The following is a 22,023-nucleotide window of genomic DNA, read 5'->3' on the forward strand; positions in this document are numbered from 1 at the left end:
AGCCTCTGAAGGAAGTGACTTGGAAAGACCAGTCCTGCCAACGAAGTATCCTTGACATTGAGAATCAAACAGTAAGACTGAGGAGTTAGCGAGGGACCCCCCCCCCCCCCTAAGTTGGGCCAAGATAGAAACTCCTCCTTATCTAAAATGTTATAAAAGTTCCCTTTTTCAGACGTTCTGAGGCTATGTTTACATTAATGAGTTTATCCTTTAAAACGCGTTACTTTTGCTACGTTTACGCCTTTCATTTACACTACACCGCCGTTTTCGACCCTCATAAACGGATTCGTTCGTAACGCTGAAAACCCTGTTTTAGTTTGAGAACTCAGACGTTGCGAAGCAATGTAAATGACCGTAGACAGAGTCTTATGTAAACGAACAGCTGATGTTAACATGACAGCGCATCATTTTCAAAGTAAAAATTATTTTTATTCAGGTAAAAAGGAGGTTTGCAACTGAGGTTTTGCCAAAAATAGTAAACATCTACCAACCAGCTATTATAAACGCTATATCAGATTGTTTTAACATCCTTATAGATAATGTCTGTTTTATATGTTTGAGTATTGTTCGGTTTGAATATTGTTGTAATGTTGTTTATGTTTTGTTTAAATTTAGTGAGCTTATTACAAAAGATAGACAGTAATTTTAAACGCCATATAGGGCGTTGTAAAGGCCAATATGAAGGGAGAATAGTTATAGACCAATTTCGTGTTTGCAAACAGAGATGACGTTTTTTGTGGGCGGAGCCAAACTGGTTGCAGAAAGTGACTGCTCCGCAGTAGGGTTGTGAAGTGTTTTAGCATTAAATCGTGATTTTTATGGATCCGGTGTTCTGTCGAAGTCTGATTCCTTTATGTTTCCCTTTAGTGCAATGTTTCTTATAGCGTTTTAATCACATTACGTTTATTTTTTTAGATAGATAAAAAGTTTAAATGGCTTGGCTACATATGCATGTATGTAATGTATATGTATTGTTCTTTTTTGCTAAATCAAATATTTTACAGTCTGAATCGCTAAAGTACATGTAAAAGCAATACTATCATGTATTATATATAATAGCGTTTATTAAATATTTCATAATTTTCCTGTTTTCTATTATTTCTTCCTTAATAAATTATAATTGTAACATGATAAAAACGCTATAAGAAACACATGGAGGGAACAGACTTCGACCGGACATCTTCTCTACTTATTTTCTATTCTAATTATTAAAAGATTTCCAGATGATTTCCTTGCTCCATTCTGTCCGTTTAAGGGCTTGTAATCATAAACACCTATGTTTATCTTCAAATGATGTCTTTGACGATGGTATTCTATAAAAATGAAAGCCATCTTTTTTGGCATTCTTATTCTGACACTTAACAGCACACCAGGACATTTTCCAGTGAGTTATCTTGCTCTTTTCACTCGTGTCTAATTCATTTCCACTGTTTTTCTGCAACCGCATTGCGCGCGCAGCTTGCAGTGACGTAACTGTGACGTCTACTCTAAATTGGTCTATAGGTCTGACATTATTTTAGTTTTGTTTGCTACATTAAAATGTAAAAGGGGCTATCCATAAATAAATAAATAAATAAAATGAATTTCGTTTCATATAATTTGTCTCTTAATTTAATTCGATGTTTTGTTGATAAGTTTTGTGAATATAAATTTATAAAAACAATAAAATCAACGTCATATATTTAATGCTTGTTTAGCCAATTGCGCTTTTTGCTATTTCTGTGTTGCTAACGGAGGATGTGTCATTGCACACTTTTAAAAATTAACGTCATATTAATTTTTTATACTTTAACCGGCAACGCTTTTTTTGGAGAACGTGTGTGAGAGAACACACACACGCACTGAACAGCGCCAGGTAAGGGAAGATAAGTTATTTGTTGTTTTTCTGAAGAATACAGTAAGTTCGTATGAACATTTTCAAATGGACTATAAGATCATAAATATGAACTGCGAACAATGAACTATTATAAATATAACAGCGTGAAATGGAACTCCCTTTTAACTTGAAACTCTCTACATTAAAGCAATAAGCATTTCTGTGGGCTAAATCTATACTTCACCTCTTATTATGTTTGATTGAAGTTTGCATTTGCTGAAATTTATTTTTGCTTCAAGTTCGCTACTGATGAAGATGATTTTTAAAATGCCGGTATAAACGAGGATCGTTTTCATTTTAAAAAGCCGTTTAAAAACGCAAATGCTCTAATGTAAACAGGGCCTTAGCTTCACCTTGTCTTTACTCAGCATTTTTAGCGCCTTTTTCACGGTCTCACAGTGCAGAGTGAACTTCAGAAGAGAACATGGTGTGTGTATATACTGCTATCTGCTATGACATCTGCATATGTGAACTTCCTTACTATAAAGGCAGTTTACATTATGTGACACTGGAGAAATATAATGCAGTTTTTTTCCACTGTAAAGTTTTCGCTCTGTTTACCCCAGTTTTTTTTAAAGAAGGTGATTTACGTAACCTGTTTTTTTGTTATGATTCTGACGCGAAGTCAGCCCTTATAATCTGTTTTAATAAACATAGCCGTATATACTAATTACCATAAACTAGAAATGCCATCGGTTACACACTCCAATGTTTTGTAACACAATGCAGGATTTTTTTTGCAGTCGAGCATCAAGTTGATTGTGATAAAACAGAAATGCAACAATGTATATTAAAGCTTCTCACCTTGCAACAGCTTTAAGAAATCAAATGTATGCTGTAATCTGCTATAGTTGTCATTTTATTTCATTTTAGAACCCTGTTGATAAAAACAATTTAAAGAATCATTTACGATAGCTGTTTTCCCCAGTTCACAATGATCTTGTTATTTGTGCTTTACTGAAGCAGCTGGTGTGTGAAACCTGTTATTCATCTTATAAATAATGCTAATAATTATAATACAAGCTGTGGTCAAGCATTTGAAGGTCAATTTAAGATGCATTGTTGTTGTTTGCCATTTTTCTTCTTCCTCCTTTACGCCATTCCAGCAAGTTACTGCAGATAACAGGTGCACGAAAATAACACACAAAAACATCAGTAAAACACTAAACTTATTAGCTGTATGTGAAATATTTATCATAATGTGTATGTGTGGACTCATTTTAAACATAATACTCTGACTGACCTGATCGCGTATGCCTTTTCCATAGTAGAATCGCGCTGCGTGTGCAGTTGTTAAATAACAATATGGATTTAGGATTATTTGATGCAAAATCCCATGGAAACAAAGAAGAAATATCAATATTTCTCATATGTAATACGTTTGTGGACTAAAAGTGCGAATGGATGTTATATTGTGAAGGCTTAGCAATGAGATTTCAGCAGTGTGAGCTCGTCTAAAGTTATGAGGGAGGCGCAGTTTCATAATAAGAGCTTGAAGTCATTTTATGAATGAACAAATTTAAATATGACCTCGTTGCATAAAATTAATTATTAATTTTGCTTGAGCATTTATTTCGTGGAAAAGCACTTAAAAATGAAATTTAATAACCTTCTTCATCAGTATAATGTATTATTAACATAATAGTTTGTAAACAAAACGCGTCAGGACCACGCACGGGCCTGGTTCGCTTTAACAGGATAACATCTTAACCCTCCATGCAGTTCAGCCATGAGGCTGCTGCAACATAAATTCACATGAATATGCTGCCATCTACTGGATGGCTGAAAAACATCTAACTATACACACAATTAAATACTCAAGGCCTTTAATACAGACACTTTGGCATCTCCAAATTGCTTAACTTGCATGTTTTTGGCCTGTGGGAGGAAACCAGAGCACCCAGAGTAAACCCACGCTGACACAGGCTGAACATGCAAACTCCACACTGAAAGGTCACCTGCCCTAGCCAGGGCTCAAACCAGGAGATGGGTCTGTCTGCGGACCGCAAGAGAGGGGCGTGCCGTTAAGGGGCGTAACTTTTAGCAGGGGGCGTAACTTTAAGTTGTCCAAGTTACACAGAACCACGCGAGACGTCAGGACGAGATGTTGTCATTCTGTCTTCTCTTCTGCTCGCATAGAGATACGGCGGCTAAAGGCGTTATTAAAGTTGCTCATCCAAGCGCCTTCATGTTTGTTCGTACCAATTTTAATGGACAGGAAGCCGACTGACGAACATCCTTTTCCCGAGAAATGGTTCGGCTACGACACATGTTAAGAAGTCACGCCAGGGGCTGAATTAAGGTCGACCGTTTCAGGTAAGCTCGCTAACGTTAGCTATGTGTTGTTAGCCTAATGCTAGATTTGTGAAGTCCGTTCTATGATTACACTTATGATCAGTAACGAGTAGTTAACAAAATGCAACAAATCTTGCATGAGTTTCATTGCTCACCTATATATTTTTATGTTTACGATAGTAACGTTAGATATTAATACATTAGAATCTTACAGTTATTCCTGTAAGTCGTCGACATTTCAAATGACAGTTAATTAATTAATGACCTATTAAACGTCATAATAACACTGGAGTTAAAGGATGTGTGTACTACTGTCTCGTTTTTAATGTATCTCTCTCAAACCCTATTCTGTTTAAGTATGGGTGCCATTGTATATTCTCATAATGTAAGCTTATTTTAAGTACAAATGTAAAATATGTTTGTTTATGGTTATTATTTTCACAGCTGCATTGATGTGAAGTGATGCAGTGGACAACTTGTGAGGGTGATACCATCCACATGCACCTTAACTGTGATGCAGAAATACAATAGGATGATCCATCTGTCTACACTTCAAAATCACCACTCAACCTTAAACAACCCATATCTGTTATGGTAAAACAATGTGGCGGTTTTCCAGACAGGGCTTATACTGTTCCCGGGCTAAAATGCATGTTTGAGCTACTGTAATTAAGAAAACACCTTGTACTGACACATCTCAACATATATATCAGTGCCATTGTTTTGTTTCAAGATGCACACCAGTCTTGTTTTTGTAAGGTTTGTTTGTAAAAACTAAAATTTCCTAATATAAGTGCCCAGTCCTGGTTTAATCTAAACCATTGGTGACCAAACCTGTGTCTTGAGATCTACTGTCCTGCAGAGTTCAGCTCCAACCCCAATCAAACACACCTGAACCTGCCAATCAAGCATTTCCGGGCAACCTTAAAATTATAGTCAGGTGTGTTTGTTAAAGCTGGGTTTGAACTAAAATATGCAGGAGGGTAGATCTCCAGGAACAGGGTGGGTCACCCCTGATCTAAACAAAGGGTTTCCAAACTGTGTCCTGCAAAGTTTAGCTCTAACCCTAATCAAACACACCTGAAGCAGCCAATTAATGTCCTACTAAGCATACTAGAAACTTACTGGCAGGTGCTCTGATGCAAGTTAGAGCTAAACTCTGCAGGACACCGGCCCTCCAGGACTGAGTTTGGGCACCCCTGACTAAGCCCTGTCTGGGAAACTGCACCAATGTGTTAAGCTGGCACCATTGGACATTACTGCTGCTGAGAAACAACCACATTTCTCAGCTCTACACAGGGTTGACATTGGATGCATTATTATTATAAAATGCATTAATGTGCACTTTACCAATACTGTACATACATCAACAGCTTCCAGCTATACAACTGGGATCAGCTCCTGATGCCTCTCATAATGCTGTGTTATAATTTATTGCAGGGTGATCTTGCTAAAAGGATATTTTTATAAACCTTTACAATGTCACCAGATGTTACCTGTTGTGAATAATTATTTTATAAACCTTTACAATCTCACTAGTTGTTACATGTTGTGGATAGTTATTTTTATAAACCTTTACAATGTCACCAGATGTTACCTGTTGTGAATAATTATTTTATAAACCTTTAAAATCTCACTAGTTGTTACATGTTGTGGATAGTTATTTTTATAAACCTTTACAATGTCACCAGATGTTACATGTTGTGAAAGGTTATTTTTATAAACCTTTACAATGTCACTAGTTGTTACATGTTGTGGATAGTTATTTTTATAAACCTTTACAATGTCACCAGATGTTACCTGTTGTGAATAATTATTTTATAAACCTTTACAATGTCACCAGTTGTTACATGTTGTGCATAGTTATTTTTATAAACCTTTACAATGTCACCAGATGTTACCTGTTGTGAATAGTTATTTTTATACACCTTTACAATGTTACCTGTTGTGAATGGTTATTTTATACACCTTTACAATGTTACCTGTTGTGAATAGTTATTTTTATAAACCTTCACAATATCACCAGATGTTATCTGTTAGCCATTTCTTATAAAACCACGTGAGCTCTGTAGATTCCTCTTAAAACTTAAAAAGAATTAAGTTTGCAAATGAATTTCATCTTGGTTTAATACATATTAAACTGTCTGAGGTGCACATTTACTTAAAAAAAAAGACAAAATCACCCTCACTGTGTAACAGTTCACGATTTAAATATTGGTATGCTTCGGTACTTTAATAATTTTAGGATGGTAAATATGTCCATATATGCCGTATATGGCCATATTGTCTACCCACGTTAACAATGACGATGAATGAGACAATATAAGACCATCCGAGCGTCTTATGAAGCTTCCTCCGTGCCCTCAATTTAAAACATTTACGGCAGTAACGTTATTTGTCATTACGTTAAAGTTGAAAGAGAGCTATAAACAATCGTCTTACTATTACTAGCTATCGGATGTGCCGTGTCAGTTTAGCGGAAGTCGGACATCTCGCGGGATTCTGTGTGACTTGGACAACTTACATTTCCGCCCCCTGCTAAAAGTTACGCCGCTTAACGGCACGCCCCTCTCTTGCACTCCGCAGACAGACACTATTGGAAACCAGAGAACTTCTTGCTGTGAGACAACACTGAGCCACTGTGCCACCCCGTTTTTAAATGTTACAATTTTTCGTGTGAAACAGCTTAAGTATACAGTGTTACTAAGACTGTCTGTGAAAATGAGACTAAAGTCTCAAATCTTATTGTGAGATAAAAAGCATCACAGTTTGATTTCAAGTATTTATTTCACTATGATTTCAATCACTGACATGATATTACTCTGTCAATGTTAAATATATCAAGTTTATGTTTTCACAGAATGTTTTTTACATTATGTAGGATGATTTTATGACTTTATATAGAAATTATTTTGTTTAAGTATATATTCAACCCTTGCGAGTCCTGTTCTGAGTGAAAACAATCTAAAAATAAACCTAAAAAAAAAACTGTATGACCCTGGACACTGTTCTGTAACTCAGTTTCAGGTTGTTACTGATCTTCTTATAGCCTTGGCGATCTCTGTGGAGAGCAACATTGAAAAAAATCTTAGTTCTGCTAAACCAGAGGTTTGGTTTTCATTGCTCCAGTGGCGACCGGTGACTTCTCTTCCAAGGTGTGCAAATTCAAAATATGGGTTTGGGGTGTCATGTGAACCATGTGCATCATGCATCTTGTCAAAATACGTGCCTGCTGCACACGCGTCAAAAGGATTTATGATAAAAGAGACGCTAGTATAAAAAAAAATGCAAGACACTAACTTAACACTAAACTCTGATTACACATGAGATTAAGCGAGTATCTGGCAAATGTAAGCGTCTCTTTTTATCATAAACCCTTTAGACGCGTCTGCAGCAGGCTCATATTTTGACATCACACGTGACGCACATAAGTTTACATGACTCGCCAAACACAGGCCCTGTCAAATGGCGCACTTCATGTGGACTCTCGGTCTCGTGGCTTAGTCTACGAGTCCGTAAGGTGTCCCATCTGCCAATTTTACGCTTTGAAGTGTGCTCATCAGCGCCTTCTTTGCCCCCTTGACGCGGTCTTCAGCGAAGCCCACACTGCAGCAGGCTTTGCGCACTTTACCAACCCAGAAGTCCTTGCGAAAGAGCAATCAGAACAATCAGTCGACGGAATGGAGGAGTTTACACTGACGGTCAACTACTCTACCTATTTCCGTTGTGATGCTCGAGTCTGTCCCAAAATACGACTCCGGTGCACCCACGTGGACTCGCATAAAGAGTCCCTAAAGTCTGGACTAAATGATGTCATCAAAGTGTGGACTCTGAGGAGGACCACAAGTTCGGAGTGTGCCATTTGGGACTTTCAAAGTGTTTGAGGTATTAAAGCCGGCATTAATAAAAAACAAAATATAAAATAATGTGATTATAGTTTAAAGTTAACACTCATAACAATAAAGGAACTACATGTGGACTACAGATGCCATAGAAAACCATTTTTGGCTGCAAAAGGTCCATGAAGGTCCTTTAAGTAATCAATGCATAAAAATGAACTATTTGCTGCACATTTTGTTGAGTCTAACTATATTGCTTCACTACTTTATGTAGGTATCAGGCGAGTTCCTTCATAGAGGAGATCGAGGTGGAGATCTTGATCATATTTTACTTAAACCTAAAGCTTACTGATACATAAATAAAGAACTCTTGCTCCTCATGGTCTAAATGTCGATTTTGATTCAACCTGTTTTCTATTAAAGGTGGAGTGCACAATGCCCAGGTAGCCAGTGCATTCGGGCCAGATCCGGCTGAGTGTCGGCGCACACGGCTGTGTTCTGGCTGCGGCTTACCAGCATTAAGCCAGCACTGGCCCAGCAAAAGTTGCCAGATTCGGCTAGGCTGTGGATATGCGGATTTGGTCCGATTTTGGCTGACAAATGGCATATTTTCCACATATTGGCTTTCACATTTCACGTTTGTTTTAATAAAAATATATTAATTTAACAATTGATATGCATATAATTGTTTCTATTTAATGTTTTGATATTTGTTTTTAGTTTTCCTGATTAATGGTAGCCTATGTCAATAAGTGAAAAGTAGTGTGAGGAAAAGTTAAGCTTAGAAATTTTTCCCTAATAAAATAAGGGAAGGGGAGAAGCATATTTTAATGTTAAGAATAGGTTTGTAGAGGCATAAAGTGCCATTAGCCTATTGAATGTAAGTATCTGGGCTATTAAGTTTATACTGAAATATTTTCTATGTATGTAATATTTCAACAAACATATATTGTATTAATTAATGGTCAAATACTAAATTGAGATTTTATAAAAAAAATTAATAAGCTGTAAAGCTTGTCAATTTGTTTACTTTATTACAACTACAATTTTTCAGCCCTTTTCCAGAATTTGAACTAATTTGATCATAAAGATTGATCTATTTATAATTTATCGATTACAATTTTTAGACAATTAAAGCTGGTTAAAGGAACTTTTATTTTGGAAAAAGAACTGCTGCTGTTTCAAGACATGCGCACTAGCTGCGACATCTAGTGACGACATTTACCGGGCTTTAACGGTTGTTGCTGCAATTTCTCTGAGGTAAGACTTTTTGGAAGTTATTTAACATAATTTTAATGCATAAAATATTTATACTCTGCACATATTAGATATATGTAAACTTCATTTAAAAGAAGGACAAACTGGTGTGACTGATATAGTATACGTAATTTTTTAAATGACCACAATCCCACTTCAACAAATATGTAAATTAGCATTTGAATTTATTATTAAAATACTGAAGTCTTTCTAGATAAATTTGAGTAGAAAATCGATTTTTATAATTTATCTGACAAGGAGAATTCGGACATAAGAAATGAACTCTGCTCAGTTTAATGAACTTACTTAAACAGTAATATTTCGTTTAGCAAAACAAACAAATAATATTTCGCAACTCATAAAACTGGTCTGAGGATTTGCCTCAGCAGTCTATGCAGCAGGCGGGAGTAACTGAGGGATCGTGAAGCTATTCTGCTAAACACTCTTAGCCACCTCAGCCAGTTCCGCTATTATACAGCTGACTGAGGTAAAAAAAATTTTACCAAGGGATAACTTTGTCTGGTACAGAAAACGTTTAAATTTCACAGAACAGAGAGCATTGCAGCTACAGGACACAGCTGGTAGTTAAACTTCTTTACTTAAAGTGCACCTGCAGTAAAAATATTTCCACCTCACTGTTGCACAACTTTATAACCGATTTCATCTATTGAAAGATACTTTGTAGAAAATGAGTGAACCTTAATTATGTAATTATTTCTCAACATTTTGTATCTATGATCTGTCTGTCTGTTATACAACTTAACAACTTATTGTGATTGTTTTTGTCACATTTAGATTTCTCAAGATCATCAGTTTGGACAGAATTCATTTGAAGAATTAATGTAAGTAAAAGTACAATATTGGACGGGGCATGGATATTTCTTGGGAATCAGTTTTGTTGCATTGTTAATGTCAGGACTGTCTGAGGGGTCAATTGGGGCCTGAAGTATGATAGGGATTTGTTTAGGGCTACAAATATATATTACAAATAACAAGTATTTAAAAAGTCTTTACATTAAGTAGTCTAAACTAAACTTTGATATGTAAACATTGTTATGTAAACTATAATAACAAGATATTTTATTAGATCACAATTCCAGTTTATGGATTTGGCATTTGCAGTCATTTTGAAATATAAATATAATGGTAGAGAAAACACAATTATCTGTGGATGTGTGTGATTAAGAGTAAGGAAAACTTACTTTTTTATATAATTGAAAATCTCAAAACAACCCTTAAAAACCAAATTGAGTTCTCTTTTGCTGCATCTTGCAAATATTACAATTTTAAATAGGCAAGGCTTAAAAAGGTATAAAAATAATAATGAACTTTCTCGATAATACAACACTGGCACAATTGGGCATGTAACCGTTTTTTTTTACCTTAGTGGTGTGCCCTTATTCTAGTACTTATGTTTCTAGTAGCTATGTTTACATGCAACCAATTAATCAGTTTGTAATCGTATTGATGGCTCAATCGTATTAAAAAGTCGTCATGTAAAAACCTTAATCAATACGATTGAGGTAGATTGGATGCAAATTTGAATCGTATTGAAAGGGGTGGTGTAGTCCAATCTGTGATCCGATCAGCAGGAGAAAAGTATGCATGTAAATGCGTGAATCGAAGTATTTTGTCGGATGCAAAAATACATTGTGCATGTGCACAGAAAATTTGTGCTCAAGTTCACGTCGTATATTTACCTCTTATTTGCTTTGGTTTGGCTTTGGGGTGGCATTGCCAAGTCCTCTCTTTTTTTCGTTCAGATTTGGGCTAATGTTTAAACTGTCTTTGCGAGTTGTTTTTTCTGCGGGTCAGATATGAAAGGATTTTGTTCATTAGTTATTGGTATTTGGGCTGTGATAAGTCATTGGGATGCTTTTGGGCTAATTTTGAATGTCCATGGGGATGGTTTTGATATGTGAAGCTGCCAACCCTGGCTGTGCGCTTGCACAGATGTTCGGTTTATATAAAATGTACATGAAAACAAACATTTTGAGGTGCAAACATTTAAACATGTTTAGGGTGCATGTAAACTGTATTGTTGTAACCTTTCATCGGATTAAATTCAGTCGGATTGACAAAATTTTGTGCATGTAAACATGGCCCTTGCGATGACAGTTTGTTCGAGGATAAGAAAACTGCCATCTAGGGTTTCAGAACGAAGCAAGAGCCATCAATATTATATATGTATTGTATGTTTATGTATATATACATTAGCAAGTAAATGTAATGGTTTTCTGAATAAATATACATAAATAACATAATGTATCTAAAAATTATTACACAAGAAATTCAGATCTTTCATGTGTTTTTCAGAGCACTAGCAGGTTCCAATAAAGGCTGGAACAGAACAGACAGAAAAGGTACAGTATACTTTCTTTCCATGTCCGCCTTGCCCACGCACACATCCGTACCGCTTTAAAAAGTATATATTATTTACAGGACATTCACAAATTTAGAAAAAATGAAGAAAAGTAGCAGCTCCACCACTATATTGAATATACTGTTCTGTATGAGTGTGCAACTCAGCGTTCCCACAACGCGCACGCTTGACATCTGTTCCTCAGACATGAGGGCTCGCGAAGCACGCACACAGTGCGCAGTCAACACATGCGTGATCACTAAACTAAGTTTTCTTTCTTGTTTAAGTGAACATAAACAGCTAGATGTGTCAGTATCAGTATATTAAAGCAGTGCAGTCTTAAAGCTGTTCTGGGTCTTAAAGTGACAGTAGCCTACTGCTTTCTGTGTCAGAAATGTTCTTTCCACCCAAAAATGAAAATCACTCACTTTTCTTAACTGAACAACTTTTGCAGCTGCACATTTAATTCATACAGTGAGGACTGTGTGTTTTGTGTGTATTTATTGCTAATGTTAAATCATAGATTCTAATAACTCATATTTTTACATTTAATACAGATGCCTGAAAAGTAAAACAAGATGAGTATAGTGTTATGATAAAAAAAAAAAAAAAGATTTGGTTGTTTGTCAGTAGCATTGTTGTAGTGACAGCCAAAATACATCGGCCTAGGGCTGGGCAATATGGCAAAAATCCATATTGAACGATAATGATATATATTTCGATGTAAGTTGTTAATGCTTCCAGCTTTAAAACAGTATGCCAACAATGACTGAAGCCACAAAAATAAGAGGGTTCATTTATATTTTAATCTGCGCCTCGTCAGTTTTTTAGCTAGCCAAACCACTTCCATATAAAGGAATTCGTGCTACCTTTTTGTCCACAATTTATCATCTTTGGATATTCGTTGCCACTTCCACTCATTTTTGTTTAGTTTTTTTGCTGTTGTGTCGAGTTTGCAAAGTAGGAAATGGACTTTGTACTACTCATGTGTATTACATATAGGCCAATGTATTTTGGCTGTCACTACAACAATGCTACTGAAAAGCAACCAAATGTTTAATATTTCCTCTTAATCATAATACTATACTCATCTTGTTTTACTTTTCAGGCATCTGTATTAAATGTAAATATATTAGTTATTAGGGGTGTGCATTGGCACTGCCCTCACAATTCGATTCAATTACAATTCACCAGGTAACGATTCAATTCAATTCGATTCTATGATGCATTGCGATGCATCAGAATTCTACTGTACACAACAAGGCAAATTTTTCATTAGTCAAGTAGTAAAGTCAAGTGCAACTATTCTCAACAAAAATGGAAGCTAAGCAGCTTTAAGACAATGACAATTGTATACCTGAGATGAGAATTTTACACACAGCGTTAGTCTTGTCTAGTTTCCCATTAACTTCGTAGAATCCGAAATTTGCCCATATGTCTGCTTTCCATGGAAAGGGTGCGTTTTTATTGTCCACTCGAGGCCAGAAAATAAACGGTGACATAATCGATTATGGCACTTTGCTGCATCGATGCTGAATTGGGCATGCGCGCATTGCGATGCATCGCCGAATCGATTATTGTTGACACCCCTATTAGTTATGAAATTGTCTGTCAACATGATTTTAACATGAACCTTAGCAATAAATACAAATAAAACACTGCACAGTCCTCACTGTATGGATTAAATGTGCAGCTGCAAAATTTATTCAGTTAATAGTAGTGAGGGGTTTTCATTTTTTTTGTGTAATGAACATTGAACACTCAAGACAGCTTTGAACACCCAAGACAGCTTTAAGACGGCACTGCTTCAATATACTAATAAACATACAGCTGTTTATGTTCACTTAAACAAGAAAGAAAACTTAGTGAGCCCTCGTGTCTGAGAACCATATACGAGCTATACATGCTGGTAAACAGGCACGTCACCTTGTGGAAACGCACAGTCGCACACTCATACAGTACAGTATATTCAGAGGCGTCATGCCCATTCAAACTGAGGGGACAGTTGCCCCCTTGGTTTTTTGAGCCTCAAAATCAAAGAAGCGCCCATTAATCTGTTATTTGTCTTTTAATCTGTTTACTATGCACAATATTATTAATTCTGTGCTGCATCCTTGTCACTTTTCGGAGATTTTCGCCGTTTTGATAGTGTTTTGATCGTGTTACATTACTTCTGGCGGCAGGCGCTGCATACAGCGCAGTCGCTGACGCCATCAACGTCAGAGCACGCTCACGAGCTCTTTGCTGTTGCTGCTGCATTTTGCTATCCGAGGAATTAAAACGTGCAAGAAACGCTCACAACATTTCCAAACCCCAGTACGGTAATGTGCAGTTAACCTCCTCTGTGTAGAAAATGTATGGTTTAAAATGTGACCGTCTCAATGTTATATTAGTAGAGATTTCTAGATTCATCTTCTTGGTACAACGCCAAAGTTCGCCAGAGTTCACGGGGGCGCGGAATCACACATGCTCACATATGAGGTAAAGTTGAATGCAAAAATCCGTTCCTCTAATAATTTTTATCTAAAAAAACTTTTAATCATTATTGAACATTAAACTCAATCACGTGGCGATTTAATTTTCGTTTAAAATTACATTAATTGTATAGGATTATGCAGTTGTTGTGCAAAATGCATTGACACACTTAAACAAGTCATTTAACAAAACGTAAATAAAAAACATGCCGTTCCAGATGTAAATATGATGCCAATATGTCATTATTCCGATTAAATAGTATTTGATATGAAAGTTAGTCAACACTTTTATTTTGGAGGTTTTAAATTTCGTCATGAAGGCAGGAACAGGAAGGCTCAAAATAGTGCCATGGAAAAGACTGAAAGCTCTATAATATTGATTGAACGAATTGCTTCGAAAATTGATTCAGTTTTTCAAAGCAGTTCCAAACACCACACACGCTTTCGTAAGGGAAAAGAGTGTAAAAGCAATGTCCAAACATTTTAAACTTTTTTTTTACAAAATAATAGCAAGATTTTTATTAAAATATGTTTTAAAAAATATTTAACTTAACTAAGACATAGTTAAAAGTGTATTATGTGTTTTAGTTTTATTTGGGGCAAACATAGCATTAAAACTAACTACCCTTTTAATTATGCACATTTTTGCCATTAAATCTGTATATAAACAAAAAGTAGACAAAATGGTAGTGTTATGTTTTAAATGTTTTATGAACTTGCATAATAAAACTGACCCGAGTTCACCTAAACAAATTGGACACTGGTCATTTGTGATCAACTTCCCCTAGTGGTGAACCATCGGATTTTCGAAACAGTTATGACGTAATGAAGCCTTGTTTGCTAAAATCACGTGACTTGGGCCAGTTTGAAACACGCTCCGAACCACTGATTCGAAACAAAAGATTCGTAAATGTTTCGAAGCCTCATGAAGCAGTGCTTCGAAAACGACCATCACTATGTATGCACACATTTCTGTAAGCTGTGCACACTGTGCCCCCTTAAAAAAAATTGGTGCATGACGCCCCTGAGTATATTCACTGCAGTGGTGGATCTGCTAATTTTCTGTTATGTTTTCAGTTGATAAGATGTGCTTTTTGATTACTGAAATTTAATTTAACCAGAATCCAGAATAAAACGAAAAACACGGAATTTGAGAAAAAATTTAACTGAATCTGGGGAAAAAACAATAGGGCCATAGCTGTGCTAAAACCTGACTCCAATTGGCTTTTTTGAGGTCATTCAATTAAGGGTTCACATTTTTTTCACAAGCACTAAGATGTTTTTTGGTAGTTCTCAATAAAGACATGAAAGATCAGAATGTTTTTGTGTAATTATTTTTAGACACATTGGGGCGGTTTCCCGGACAGGGATTAGACTAGTCCTAGACTTAAACAGTTTTAAGAGCTCTCCAAACTGAAAACAACTTGCACTTACATATCTTAAAATACATCAGTGCCCTTTGTTTTACCTCAAAATGCACACAGGTAATGTTTTTAGTAAGGCATGTTTGTTAAAACTAATTATATTTCCTAATTAAACTAAGGCCTAGTTCTGGATTAAGCTAATCCTGGTCCGGGAAACCGCCCCATTATGTTTATCAATGCCCTTGACTTAGATAAAGTTTAGATCGCATTTTATGACAAATTTGTTCAGAAAACTGTGAAATTCACATACTTTTTCTTGCCACTGTATATAAAGCCATTACAATGTTAATCTATGAAGCTATAAGTCTTCCACCCTAAAGTACCTTTCATTGTTTTTGAAGCAGAATAGCTTGTAGGTAACATTTAACCCTGGAGAACCCACGGATCAAATGTGGCCAATGTTAATTGATTCTAAGAGAAGGGTTCTTGGGTTCTCCAGGGTTAAACTAACATGCTTGCATTTACCTAATTAAATAATTTTGTTTCTTTTCAAGAATCCGTCAGAAGAAATTCAACTACTGTTCGTGCACCAGATGGTGAAGTAGAAAAGTTCGTAAAAACTTCTGCAGCTTGCATCTGACAGAGATGCAAAAAGAATAAGAGAGCGGGCCTGAAAACAAGCAAATTCAAGGTATTTCAATTGTTGTTAAAGGGATAGTTCAATAGATATTCTTTCATTATTTACTCATCCTCATGTTGTTCTAAATCTGCATGATTTTTTCTGATGAACACAAATTAAGATGTTTTGCGTAATGATGGTAAAAACACAGCACATTGTAACCATTGACTTCCATAGTAGGAAAAAGTATTTTGAAAGTATTGTGATAAATGATGGTTAGCACACAGGTGACGGTACCCATTAAATTCCATCATATTTTTTTATTCCTTCTATGGAAGTCAATGGTTACAATCTGCTGTGTGTTTACCATCATTCCTCAAAATATCTTCTTTTGTGTTCATCAGAAAAAATTCATACAGGTTTAAAGGTAGGGTAACACATTTTGAAAAATGCTAACGGTAGCCGCCTAGTAATGTAATCACGATCCCACCCTTAAGTCAAATCGCCATCCAAAGTCACGCCTCTTTCAAAACACATGAAAATGCACAGATCAGACGGTCACATTTCATGTCTCATTCACCAGTGAGAAAACTTTGCAGTACAAAGTGAATAACACTTCCAAAATAACCAACATAAACAACTGGTTTATATCAGAATTAGTTTAAGCACACGTTCGGTTGTGTAGACGTAGTAACTATATCGTTATGCTAATCCGTAAACGAACACAAATTTCATAAGCAACACAATGTTTCATCAAAGTAGAATATCTAAATCCATCTCAATACAAACATATCGCGTACCTACCTTAACAAAATAAACAACGACCCTTTCAGACCCTTTGCCTCCTGCAGCTGTTTGCATCTCGTGCTAAAGCAGTAAAGTTACAGATGTTAATTTGGGTTTTTGCTCTTGCTGATCCAGGCAGTTTTTGCTGTTGTTGTTATAAAATATGCCTTTTGTTTTGTGGCTCCTGTACAGGTTGTCAATTCAGCAGAAAAGTTTGCTTTTCTCGCTGTTTACAGACAGGAGGTGAGCGCACGTGAACACGCATCTTAATACCAAGTGTAAACAGCCTCTTAACCAGCATAACTAAAAATCTTTCAGGATCAAATCTGTTACCCTAACTTTAAAACAACATGAGGATGAGTAAATGATAACAGAATTTTAATTTTAAGGGTGAACTATTCCTTTAACATTTACCCAATTTAACATTAATGCCTTCAGTCTATCTGATGAAGTAACCATGAGTCATTTTCTGTTCCCCCTCTTATCTCTTTTCTCTCAGTCTTTCCTTCTTTTAGGGTACACTTGAGGAGTGTCCAGATGTTTATTAATGTTTTATTACTGTAATGTTATGTTTCAAATAAACATGTAAACATACTGTATATTTTTCATTTTTTTTTAAACAACTACAGTAAAGTGTGACACTTAACACATTAAAAGCATCACAAACATTGAGGATAGAACTTCTAATGTGCAGTTTAACTTTTTTTAACTAAATATAATAAAAGTTTTTTTAAGAAGGGATAAGTACATGCCATCTTAAGGGCTAAGGTTATAAAATATTGTTTTGTGGAAAAAACACTTTAAAAAAAATTCGGGCTAGTTTCGTCTGAGTGTACAGTTTAAGCCGGCATGATTCTGGCACTTTGCTGGCAGTGTCGGCTGACTTTAAGCACCCGGACATTGGCCAGTTTTGGCTGAGTGTACAGTTTTAGCTGGCGTGATTCTGGCACTGTGCTGGCAGTGCTGGCTCACTTTAGGCACCCGGACATGGGCCAGTGTACTTGGGCCGATTCTGGGGCGTCATTCATCCCAGAGTTGGCCCTTTTCTGGCAGCCGGAACTGGGCCGTGTTTTTTTTCTGGCCTGCCGGATTTGGGCCATTATTGGGCCAAACTGTTTTGGCTACCTGGGTGTTTGAAAGCCAATGTTAATATTTGAAATCCCCTAACGCCCCTACCCCAATAGAATCTGGACCTTCTTTTGATAGACCCGCCCCACACATACGCAACCCTGGCAAGGATGTCGGTTAGTAGACACGCCCCTTACTGCTGATTGGCTACAAGTGTGTTTTGGTAATCCGCCCGACTCCCTTTTACAAAGCGTTTTCAAACATGTGCACTCCGCCTTTAATGTTTTCTATTGACAGATGTTGGATGATATTGTTGTGAATTTATTCTTGTCCTGTTCTATTTGACAGCTTTCTTAGAATGATTAATTGAATGATTGTATATTTAAATGGGATTAATTGTATTCACTTGTTAAGGATTGTCTATTTATGCTCGCTGTACTCAGTGCGAAATTATATCTTGACAAAGGCTTTGTTCCGAAACGTTGGTGAAATAAACTTTTTGCTATCTTTCATATACCCCTGAAGAAATCAAAAGATAAAAATAAAAAGATAAGAAAGACATGGTTATTTTAAGAACCTTTAAATGGCTGGTCAAAATGGTTCTTGGTATTGCACCTTATCTAACACATTTATTGTTTTATATGACCTTTTGGAGACGTGAGAAATGCAACCTGTCTGCTGCATTCTTGATGTTTTGTAGTGATATGATTCAGTGTTATTTATGTTTGGTTATTTTGGAGCAGGATGTCATACAGCGTACCATGGCGTTAAAATTCTGTTATCATTTACTCTCATGTTTTTCTAAACCTATATACGTTTCTTTATTCTGTTGAACACAAAAGAAGGTATTTTGATGAAGGATGGTAAGCACACAGTATGTGTTCATTGTCCTCATTGACATTTGACATTGTTCATCAAGTCTGTCAACTGTCTCACAGCTGAGCTGTCATTGGTCCATTCTTGTCTTAAAAAAGGTAAAAACATGACACTTTAAATACCAGCTCACTTGACTGGTACTCTGCATTGCAGATTGCCATTTATTTAACTTGTCTTCACCCTCAAAGAACTGCCTTTGGATTAGCCGAGATTGTTGACTTTTCTAAAGTAAGCTAAAAAATGTTTTATTTATATTTTATTACATGTACATATTTGTGATTAAAAAAAGTTTGGGATTGTGCTGAATATAACTACTATTGTAATGATGGTATACCTTACCCACACACTTTATTCTTTTTCATAAAAAAGTTTTGTAATAATTTTGTGCTGATTTCTACAATATGTGTGTATATTTTTTTAATCACTTTGTGATGTTGAATATATCATAATATTTTATTTAACCTGTTAATATAGTGCCTCTTTGTTGTCTATACATAGCAAAGATCTTTGCTCATAGTGTAAATAATAGTGTAAATAATTATAAAAGTAGTAGTAATAATAAATAAAACATGTTACCCTTGCAGCTAAGAACAATGATAATACAAAATTTTTATAACAGACTAGAAAAAAATATTTGAAAGATGCGTGATAAAAGATGTCTTAATGCGGTACTGCCGATCCGTGTGCGCGGCAGCGCATGAACTTAAACACAAGTGAGAGTTTTTAAAAGGACTAAACCGCAACCGCAGTCGGCTACATCGCGAGCTGTATGACAGGTAATAAGAAACATGTAAATGTGTTTTTAAAAAATGAATTAAAATGTGGCGGCGTGTGAGTTAAGCTTAATTAATGACAATAAAAGTTTATCTTGATTGCTACCGTAATTTTGACAAACAATATTCGATTTGTTTTATCCAAGTCAGTTTAATAATATGATTAGAAAGTCCTCGGGTGCTTTTTTCAATACTACCAGTCCAGTGAGTATTAGTTTTCTTTTAAATTAAACATTTATGCTTTAGCCTATATTTTCGTTTATTTTAAAAATCCGTGTTTTATTATAGTAAAATAAAATAACATGGTAAAGTCGAGGTTACTATAACAAAAGCTGTTAATTTGTGGTAGGCTAAACCACAGTAAACTAATTTTTATCTTATCTTTTATCAATAAAAACTGGTTTTAAATATCAACCATATTGAATATAATTTTAACATAACACAACTTGCCTTATTTTCATTTTGTTTCGGAAAAAATAAAAGTATATATTTATTAATATTTAGGGATTTTTGATTTACTGATGTGTTACGCATCTGTATCAGCGTTGGCAAAAGAAAGAAAAATCCGTTTTGTCCTTTCGCCCATGCGTGGGTCTGTACACGCCACTGATTAGGAATGTGTTTGATAATAAACTTTTCTATGTCTTTTTAAGGATATTACTAAAACAACAGAGCAATGGAGTGGAGGATTATATTTGCTGTTCTGTGCCTAATCGGTAAGTATCTTGTCACAATACCAAATCACTCTTTAGCATCTGCAATATAAAGCAATTAAATTTAAAAGATATTAAATTATTAAAACTATTATTATTATTATTTTCAATTTTTATTGTTAAAATGAATACCAGAGAGTTTGAGTATAATTTGGCTTAGGGTTAGAACAGCTTTTTGTTACATAAAAATTACATCCTAACGCAATCCCCAATTCTAACCCCAACTCCAAGCGACAATGGCTTAAAAATAGACAAAAACATGAAGAAACCTGTATATTAAATACCTTCTTAAACAAATCTTAAATCTAACTCTAAACCTAAGCGAAAATGGTTTAAAAAAAAACAGAAAACATTTGAGAAACCAATAAATGAAACGACAAAAAGATGCGCCGTTTAAGTGAATGGGAAGGACGGGCGTATCATATGCATGCCAAATTGGAATTTGGCGTATGTATTGCACGATTTTCACAGGGTAGGCATTACACATTTTGTCTGTCTGCCTCATTTGACACACCCTACTTTCTGTTAAGTAAAGATAACAATATATGCAGTTCTGCAGGTCTCAGGTGACAATTTTGCTGTATAAATGTCATACCAACATTCACTAGTTGTTTAACTCAAAAAGTATGTCAAGCGTCTTGTAGCCTGGGGAACGACACAAATTACAGAGTAGGTCTACTCTACATTTTACCAACCTTTTTAAATGTAAATATGAGCAAAACACACATTTTTCTCTTACAACGGAGTCGTTTTTATTTTACTTGTCATTTTATGAAATAAATATAAGTGTAATTGCAGTATTAAAATAACTATCAAAATAAATATCAAAATCATAGTTGCCAAGCGACCTTGCAAGACCCACCAAATGTGTGAACCACAAGTGGGTCCTGACCCATAGTTTAAAAACTCCTGGTTTAGTCCATCCTCATATGTTAAATCACCACCTTCTTTTATCCTAAATAGGAATCCTACCCGTGCCTGGTAATGGGCAATCCTCTGGCAACATCACTGCTCCACCTAGAGAGATTAAAATAAGTTTCAGCATTGCCGACACTTTCCAGACCGTCTACTCCAATATGAGCGCTCCAGAAACCTTATCTCTGATAAGCACCATCACCACTCAGGTAATTTTTTGTCTCTGATAAGAGATTGTAAGATTAATTAATTGATTATTTTTTTAGTAGTAGTAGCCTTATTCCAAAGCAATCAGTTTGACTGTTAAAAAACGGTTAGTTTAGAATGAGTAGTTCGCTTGTTAATGAAATACAGATTTTAATACAATTATGGACGTAAAGTAAGATGGATATCTGTCATACCCAGTCAACAATTTGATCTCTCATTGAAGTCACCATGAGCTCACAAGATCCTCATAATGTTGTCACAATGTGTGGGTCACAGTGATCTAAAATTGTAACCACACTGCGCACTCATGGTGTGCTCATATATTAAGGTCACCATATGAGGTCACTGCACACTAACTGTGAGCTCATACTACCCATAAAGCACATGGTATGAAAAGTACCAGATGTCGCTCAGAGAACTAATATTCTAGCGTTTGCTAAATTAAGTTCTAAACATAGGTTCGGAAGGAGCCTAAAACATTCAGTCCTGTCAATCATCTCGAGAGCCTATTTAAGCGAGTTAATCTCCACGCCTCACATTGAGGATTCATCCGGCATCCCTCCTCCTCCCCAATTCTCCTCCTTTATCTTGCCCTTTTC

The 22,023-nt window shown here is 35.7% G+C and overlaps 2 long non-coding RNA genes across 2 annotated transcripts; both read left to right on the top strand.

Moving 5' to 3' along the window:
* The first annotated feature begins 3,975 nt into the window (after window positions 1-3,975).
* On the top strand, window positions 3,976-6,014 carry LOC135746769 (uncharacterized). The gene is made up of 2 exons (XR_010531621.2): window positions 3,976-4,192; window positions 4,616-6,014. It is a non-coding gene; the product is annotated as an uncharacterized lncRNA (long non-coding RNA).
* Window positions 6,015-8,717: 2,703 nt separating this feature from the next.
* On the top strand, window positions 8,718-17,455 carry LOC135746754 (uncharacterized). The gene is made up of 5 exons (XR_010531620.2): window positions 8,718-9,270; window positions 10,063-10,109; window positions 11,584-11,630; window positions 16,022-16,158; window positions 17,372-17,455. It is a non-coding gene; the product is annotated as an uncharacterized lncRNA (long non-coding RNA).
* The last annotated feature ends 4,568 nt before the right edge of the window (window positions 17,456-22,023 follow it).

This window comes from Paramisgurnus dabryanus, chromosome 4 (assembly GCF_030506205.2).
Source record: "Paramisgurnus dabryanus chromosome 4, PD_genome_1.1, whole genome shotgun sequence".
In the NCBI taxonomy this organism is placed as follows: Eukaryota; Metazoa; Chordata; class Actinopteri; order Cypriniformes; family Cobitidae; genus Paramisgurnus; species Paramisgurnus dabryanus.